General features: G+C 36.2%; 2 long non-coding RNA genes across 2 annotated transcripts; both read left to right on the forward strand.

Moving 5' to 3' along the window:
• LOC149113852 (uncharacterized) lies at positions 1-3,076 on the forward strand. The gene is made up of 3 exons (XR_016206510.1): positions 1-106; positions 579-639; positions 2,988-3,076. It is a non-coding gene; the product is annotated as an uncharacterized LOC149113852 (long non-coding RNA).
• Positions 3,077-3,729: 653 nt separating this feature from the next.
• LOC149113853 (uncharacterized) lies at positions 3,730-6,683 on the forward strand. Its single transcript, XR_016206624.1, has 2 exons — positions 3,730-3,819; positions 5,829-6,683. It is a non-coding gene; the product is annotated as an uncharacterized LOC149113853 (long non-coding RNA).
• The last annotated feature ends 236 nt before the right edge of the window (positions 6,684-6,919 follow it).

A 6,919-nucleotide genomic window follows, 5' to 3' on the forward strand; every position in this document is an offset into this window, starting at 1 on the left:
TTTTCTCGCCAACTGCAACGGGAAAATATCAAGTCTTAACTTGAGATGTCGATATGTTTGGGCATGTCATGGAGCGCAAATACCTGCAGCGGGAACTTGACTTCAGGTAACACTTACAAGCACGTGCTTCGGTAATGTTTCCGGAGCTAACGTCCTTCTTGAGGTAAAGAAGAATTTGTGAATTCCTTGTAACTTTTACTCTCGGAAAACGTAGCACTGTTGAGTGTTCACTCGTTTATTTCGCGTTCAATCGAGGAACTGTTGTGCTACCCTCATGAATTCATTTATGCCCTGGGCTGTTTAGTTTTTTATATTTCAAAATAATTATAAAGAAGCCAATTTGGTTATAAACTGATTGGCAAGTATAGTTAATTCGTTGAGTCGTATAAAGTCATCTCACCCGCAATGTGCTTACGAACAGTAGACTTCCACTATTGTTGTTCCAATATCAATCGGGAATGGTTTTGTTAAATAATGTTAACTGCTAAACGGAAGGCGATTTTAAGAAATTGCATGCTTTGGTAACACGCGAAAATAGTCAAAAATAAATAATTCAAACAAGCTTGATTATTTTCCAGGAACGAAATTACGATATATAACAAAGAATCAAGAGGATCTGTTAAGACACAATTACTTCAGGTACCTTTCAATTTGATGTTCAAAATTTATATTCTCCTTATTGATTGCCCTATTAGCAATGAGATTTGGAGCTACATCAGGACAGTTATAACTCCCAAATTACTCGTGATTGCTCCTCTCGACAAAGTTTTACTTGATATTATAATGACATAGAAATTCAACCCTGTTCAATTATATGCAACAATGGTGAGTTCATATTTATGTTATCTTACTGTTCCTCGAGAGTACTATGATATTTCAGTATAAATCTTCTAGCGTTCTATCACGAATGCCGTTCTCTGATTGACTAAGCTACTCACTATCTTTTCTGTGATAGTTAGTGAGTAGCGTAGCACTGTGCCCTTGTTGACAAAATGACGGCCGCTACTTGGCGTTTTCGAAGCGTCTGTGAAGAGGATTTTAAATAAAGGTTTGAAAGGTTTACTAAAACAAGAAGATTATTCGCTCTCGATTTCTGTGCGCGATAGAAATCTCGAGCTCATAATCTAATTGTTTATCATATTTTGTACGTTAGTAAGTTTTTGTTGCAATAAGACAAATCAAACACGCCGGGTCAGCTCTCGCCAAAAAAAAATAAGGGAAATACTTTTGTGTTTTCATCCGATGGAGCTCAAACTTTGCAACATCATTGACAATTCAAATCAAAACAAACGCATTGTTTTCCATTTTTTGTTTTAACGGTTTGGTGGGAAAATGAAGTCATCAAACCACAGTCTAACCTGTCCACAACGGCCACTTTGGGACAGAGGAAATTGGCCGTTGTCGAGAGGTGGCCGTTAGGGGAGGGAGGGGGTGGGGATGGGTAGGGGTGTAATATGACACCTGTTTTTTTAGGGATACAACATTTGTATATTTAAAAAGTGCTTATTGTAGCTTAAAGACCTAACACAATCAAAATATAACAACAAAACAGAAACCAAACCAACGACGCGCGCTACGGATCAAGTTGCGCGACCCTTTACAATATAACATGGGGTTTTGTATACACCGTTCGTCAGTCGTTGATTAACTGGCCGTTGTGGAGAGGTTATGTTGGTAGTTTGGGACGCGCTTTAGTGGCCGTTACCGTTGTGGAGAAGTAGCTGTTGTAGAGAGATTGAAATAAGAGTAAATGTATGGACTGTCCGCCGGGACGAAAACAGGTGGCCGTTGTGGAGTGGTGGCGTGGAGTGGAGATTCGGCTGTAACAGTAAAATTCTATTTTCATTTTCTGACAAAACACCTGCATGATTTTGAAAGGATGTGTTGAGATGAATTAAAATGTGAAAATATATATGTATTAAAAGGATTTTTAATTACAAAGATATTGTATGTTGAGATTTGCCAAATTTCTAAACAAAGTAACAAAAATGGCGGAAAATTCAAAATTCAAATACTAATATTTGTGAACAAATCAAGCTTTTTCGATATTGTTTTCACCTTTGTTCTCATTTCAGCATATCCTTTCAAACTCATGCATTAGTTTAGTCAGAAAGTGAAAATACAATTTTGCTGTTATTTTATCAAAACGTTACTCACCAAGGCCCTATTAAGAATGGAGAGTTTTTTCGCGGTTTCCGGGGTGGAAATATTGCAGAGATCTGAGCTGGCTCAATTGCTTGCCGGCTAACACAATAATTCGGTTAACTTTTAATCATGGGTTAGCGTCAAGCAGCTTTCGAAGAACCTGGCCCAGATGTCATAGTTTTAATTGTGTAGTTTGCTAAACTTAAGAGATCAAGGCTGTCATAAAGGTTAAAACAGTTCCCATTCCTTATTAGACTCAAACCAGAAAGCTGTGTGCCGAGACTTAATTACGCAGGGAAAGATTCATGGTGTGGCAATAGATTCCACATCAGGTGAGTCTTTGTTTCCTTGCGTCTGCTTGAAGAGGTTATCAGTTACTCTTTTTTTACCTGTGCTTGGAATAATGGCACACTATGCAGGCATAACATTAGAGCTGTTATTGTTTCACAGTTCGGCCATGCATTGCACTGCATTGTGTTCTTGGACATGACATATTACTCTCACAGTGCCTCCCTCCACCCAGATTTACAAATGGGTACTAGGTGAATTTTATACTGGGGCTAACCCTAGCTGCAACGCATTGTTATCCCATTTAGGGAAGAGGGGATAGAAAGACAATGACGCCTTATCAATTGATACTGCATAAACTGGATGTGATAAGATGTGGTAGTTTGGATAACTTGGCTTGAGGAAGACTTTACCTTACCTTCATCGTCAAACCTCACCCTAGTAGGGTTGAAACTTTAAACATCTGATGACTTATTTTTGATTGTGTAGTTTGTAAAAGTTAATTGAGATCAAGGAATTCCATAAAAGTTAAAACATTTACAATTTCTTACTAGATGAACAAAACTGAGAAGCAAGGAGACGAGCTATGTGCCGAGACTCAAAAGGAGAAAGAATCAAATTGAGACAATGGATCCCACAATAGGTCAGTCACAATTTTATTTAATACGTTTGGTACCAAATAAGTATTAAGAATAATTTTGCATAACACAGACAGAAAATCGAAACAAATAGAGATGTTATTGTTCCACTACCTTTCAGCTGTTTCAGTAAATTTTTATGTTGTGTGACCTTAGCTTAGCCCATCGGGGGTAGGTTGTACAAAAATGCCTGAAGACTACAATGCCTGCTAGGGGTACTGTTGTTGAGGAGTATTGTTTTGTGGGAGGAGGGACAGTGGTCCAATCACTGCACGTCAAGCACTCTGGGTTTGTGCCAATGGTTAGGGTCTCTGCATTATGTTCTTGGGCAAGACACTTTATTCTCACAATACCTCCCTCCACCAAGTGTTCAAATGGGGACTGGGTAAATTTAATACGGAGTTCTAACTCTGTGACAGACTAGCATCCCATCCAGGCAAAATAGGAATACGCCTTATCACTTACTGCAACAGAGACCTGCATAAGCTGTGGTGGTCTGGATCACTTGGCCTAATGCAGACTTAACTTTCCTTCATTGTCAAAATTTGCCCCTGTAGGGCTGAAATGGAAAAAATATGATGGTGTATATTTAATTTAGTTGTGTAGGTTTTGAAATTGCATAAATAAGAGAACATAAGGTTAAAACATTCATGTTTCTTACTAGATACGAAACAGGGAAGGAACAATAAAAGTTTGCTGACACTCGAGAGGAAAAAGAATCAAATTGAGACATTAGATCTCTTATTAGGTGAGTCACAATTTTCTTTTAGTAGGAAGAGTTTTTAATCACTTGATGGTGCTTGTAGTAGGAATATTAGTACACAAAACAGGCAAGGACTTTAAACGAATAGGGATGATAATTATTGTTTCACTATTCTGATAATCAAGAAACCCATGTTAAATGGCTAAACAGATACCCTAACCCTTCAGGGGTAGGTTATACAATCAGTCCTTAAGAATACAATGTCCGAGGAACAGTTGTCGATGAATATTTAAATTGTGAGAGGAGTGGTCTAATTGGTTCAGCGACCTGTTGCTTTCCGGTTCATGCATCAATGTTTCCTTAGGCTAGCCATTAAGCCTTATGAGTGATCAGCTTAAGATTTCTCCTGATAGTTCCAAACATAACCATGAAGAAACAATGAAGAGGATTTAGAGAGTAATCTAAAAAAGGAATTTTCTAGATAACTCAAAACCAGTAAGGAGAATTTGTTTCTTGGCTAAGGACTCTGAATAGAGACTAACTAATGAGAAGAAGGGTGATGAACTGAAGGATATTGTCTTGATATATATCACCAAATTCTCAACACCGAACACCAGACAGCCTGGAAATTTAGACGTGAAGTTCTTGTTGAAAAACATCAGTATACAGGTCTTTATTTAAAGAGTGCCAGAGTAAAAAAGAAATGTTCCTAAACTTTATTTTACTATAAAAAGTACATGATAATACTGCATAGATTCAATTTGAGTGGACAAATATAGGAATCTTATCCATAGATTTAAAAGCTAGAGCCACCTTGTAGAGCATAATAACTGAGTGCCACATGTTAGTGCTGCACGCGTCCTGAAAATATTACAAACGTCAGTCTCATCAAACGTTACTACTTTAATAGTTGGAGAGAAATGCTTCATAACTGCGTTTAAATCATGGAGAAATTATTATTTTTGTTTTTTTGCCGTGAAATTTTTCGGATTTTCACCGTTTCAATTTCCTTCTGGGATTTCCAGATACCACTGGCAAATATTCTTGAAATAGCTGTAAAAGTGAAAGTCGTAGTCATGCCAAAACTAGCTATAGCTATCGGGTTGTCAGATCAAAGCTTAAGGTGAAAACCATAATTACCTGTCAATTACTGTAAAATCTATTATAATCACTAATTGTCTTGCACGTGCCTCTTAGAAAACGATGTTTGCTTGTTCGCATAACTATTCAACTGCATTTGAACAACAGTTTTAGTTTTAAAGCAACTCTGTCTTGCTATTCGCTCGTGGGAATTTTTCAATTTTTGTTTTTATTTGGTCTGAAGCTTCAGGCAAATTACATTACCTTTAATTTAATTCTGTGAAAATGTGAAGCTGCCCGAGAGCTTTTTGTTTTCAAAAATTTCGCAAGTTATTCAAAGAAAGCGACTAGTAATCATGCATTTAAATTCATCCTCAGGAAGAAAATGCAAATATTTACGGGTTTGTCGCGAACATTTTTTCTGTGCAATTTTTAGTGTGCCATTTAGCCGGTGAGCTTTTCGCCTTAAAACGTTACAGTACTATATTTTAGCCGGTGCTATTTATTTCATGTTGCTGTTTATCCGCGTTTTAAGTTGTTCTTTCCATGTACCTGTAAATTACTGTAAAATATATCATTCATTATTCACTAATTGTTAACGGCAAGCGGAAAGCGGCAAAAATGAAACTTTTGCCGTCTGTCTTCAGCTGTTTGTACAGTATAGTGAAATCATTTGTATTTGCGGTGAATAGTAGGAGACGTTATTCTATTTTTGTGTGCTTTATTTACGGATTAGAACAAAAGAGCACAAAATCAGAGGTTACCTTTGGCGTCTGCCGTAAAAGTCATGCTTAGACTCCATGTAAACTCATTGTATTTCTATGATGATGATACAACCAAACGACAAGCGCCTTCCCGATGAGAGAATTAACTGATTTGTAAACTTTGGTCGAGCATACTCTGTATGTATATTTTGTTAGTTAGTTTTCAGTATACCCATTGTTAATTGGACGTTTTGTTTATCTTTCTTTCAGACTGCCATCTCAAGTGTACACGCAGTGACATTAACATGGCGAAAGACGGACGCAAAGGACAGCAAAGAACTTGGTTCAGCTGTTTCTTTAGTGGATCTGGTTTTAAAAGTAAGGTAGATTTACAAGACAAAGCTTATCTCGATATTGACTTTCTAGCGAAAGATTGTTAGGGCGGAGCTTGTATTTGTGATTTCATAACACAAAACTCGGGAGTCGATAGAAGACAATAGAATTACAATCAAATTGTTTAGTATCCGCCAAATTGCCTCGTATCTTGCTAGTTTTTGAGGAAACCGTGAATTGTATTTCAAGTTTGTAGTTTACAATTAAGGTAGCATATTAGCATTACATGGATTTCCTTTTGCAACCCGAATTTTCAGTCTGGAAGTCTTTTTATTAAACTCGTTGAAATTATTGTTGAATTGTCTAGTATCTATTTCACAAATTTTCCGAAATCTTTGTAGTTTTCGGAGATGCGCTTTTAAAAGGGCCCAAAAAGAAATCAAACAGTGTAAAAATTGTCCTTAGAAAAAAAAGTCTGCAATTTTAAATGGAGTCTGGTTTCGAGTCAAACATATACCGAGTCTTTTGGCAGAAAAAATCTTGCACTATGTAGGATTTTTCTCATCAAAAGTCACAGTATATGCGTGATTTCTGGCTAGACTCTGTTTAAAAGCGCAGAATTTTTTTTCTTTTTAGCAACCCTACATAGTCAAAAAAAAGTAAAAGAGATAGCCTACATTTTGACTAGTTTCCAGGCCCTTTTAAAAGCGCAATTTTTTTATTTTGTTTACTTATTCAAATTATTTGTAATTTCAATTGAATTATTTAAAAGCCAATAAATGTTATATTGAAGACGCGTGTGTAATTGACTTCTATTTGCTGTAGTATTTTTATTGTCTTTAATATTTCTTAACAATGCTAACAAAAATAATATTTACACAATAAAGATCACCACTTGCTGTTTTCATTTCTTTTCATTTTATTATTTTGCAATTATAAATAAATTAATTAATTAATTGAAAATCAGTTAAATTAAATTAAACGTGCGAGGAAAAAAATTCGCGTTTAAAAACTAAGACTTTTGGCGG

Source organism: Orbicella faveolata, unplaced genomic scaffold, assembly GCF_042242905.1.
Source record: "Orbicella faveolata isolate gen_17 unplaced genomic scaffold, um_ofav_v1 contig_14, whole genome shotgun sequence".
In the NCBI taxonomy this organism is placed as follows: Eukaryota; Metazoa; Cnidaria; class Anthozoa; order Scleractinia; family Merulinidae; genus Orbicella; species Orbicella faveolata.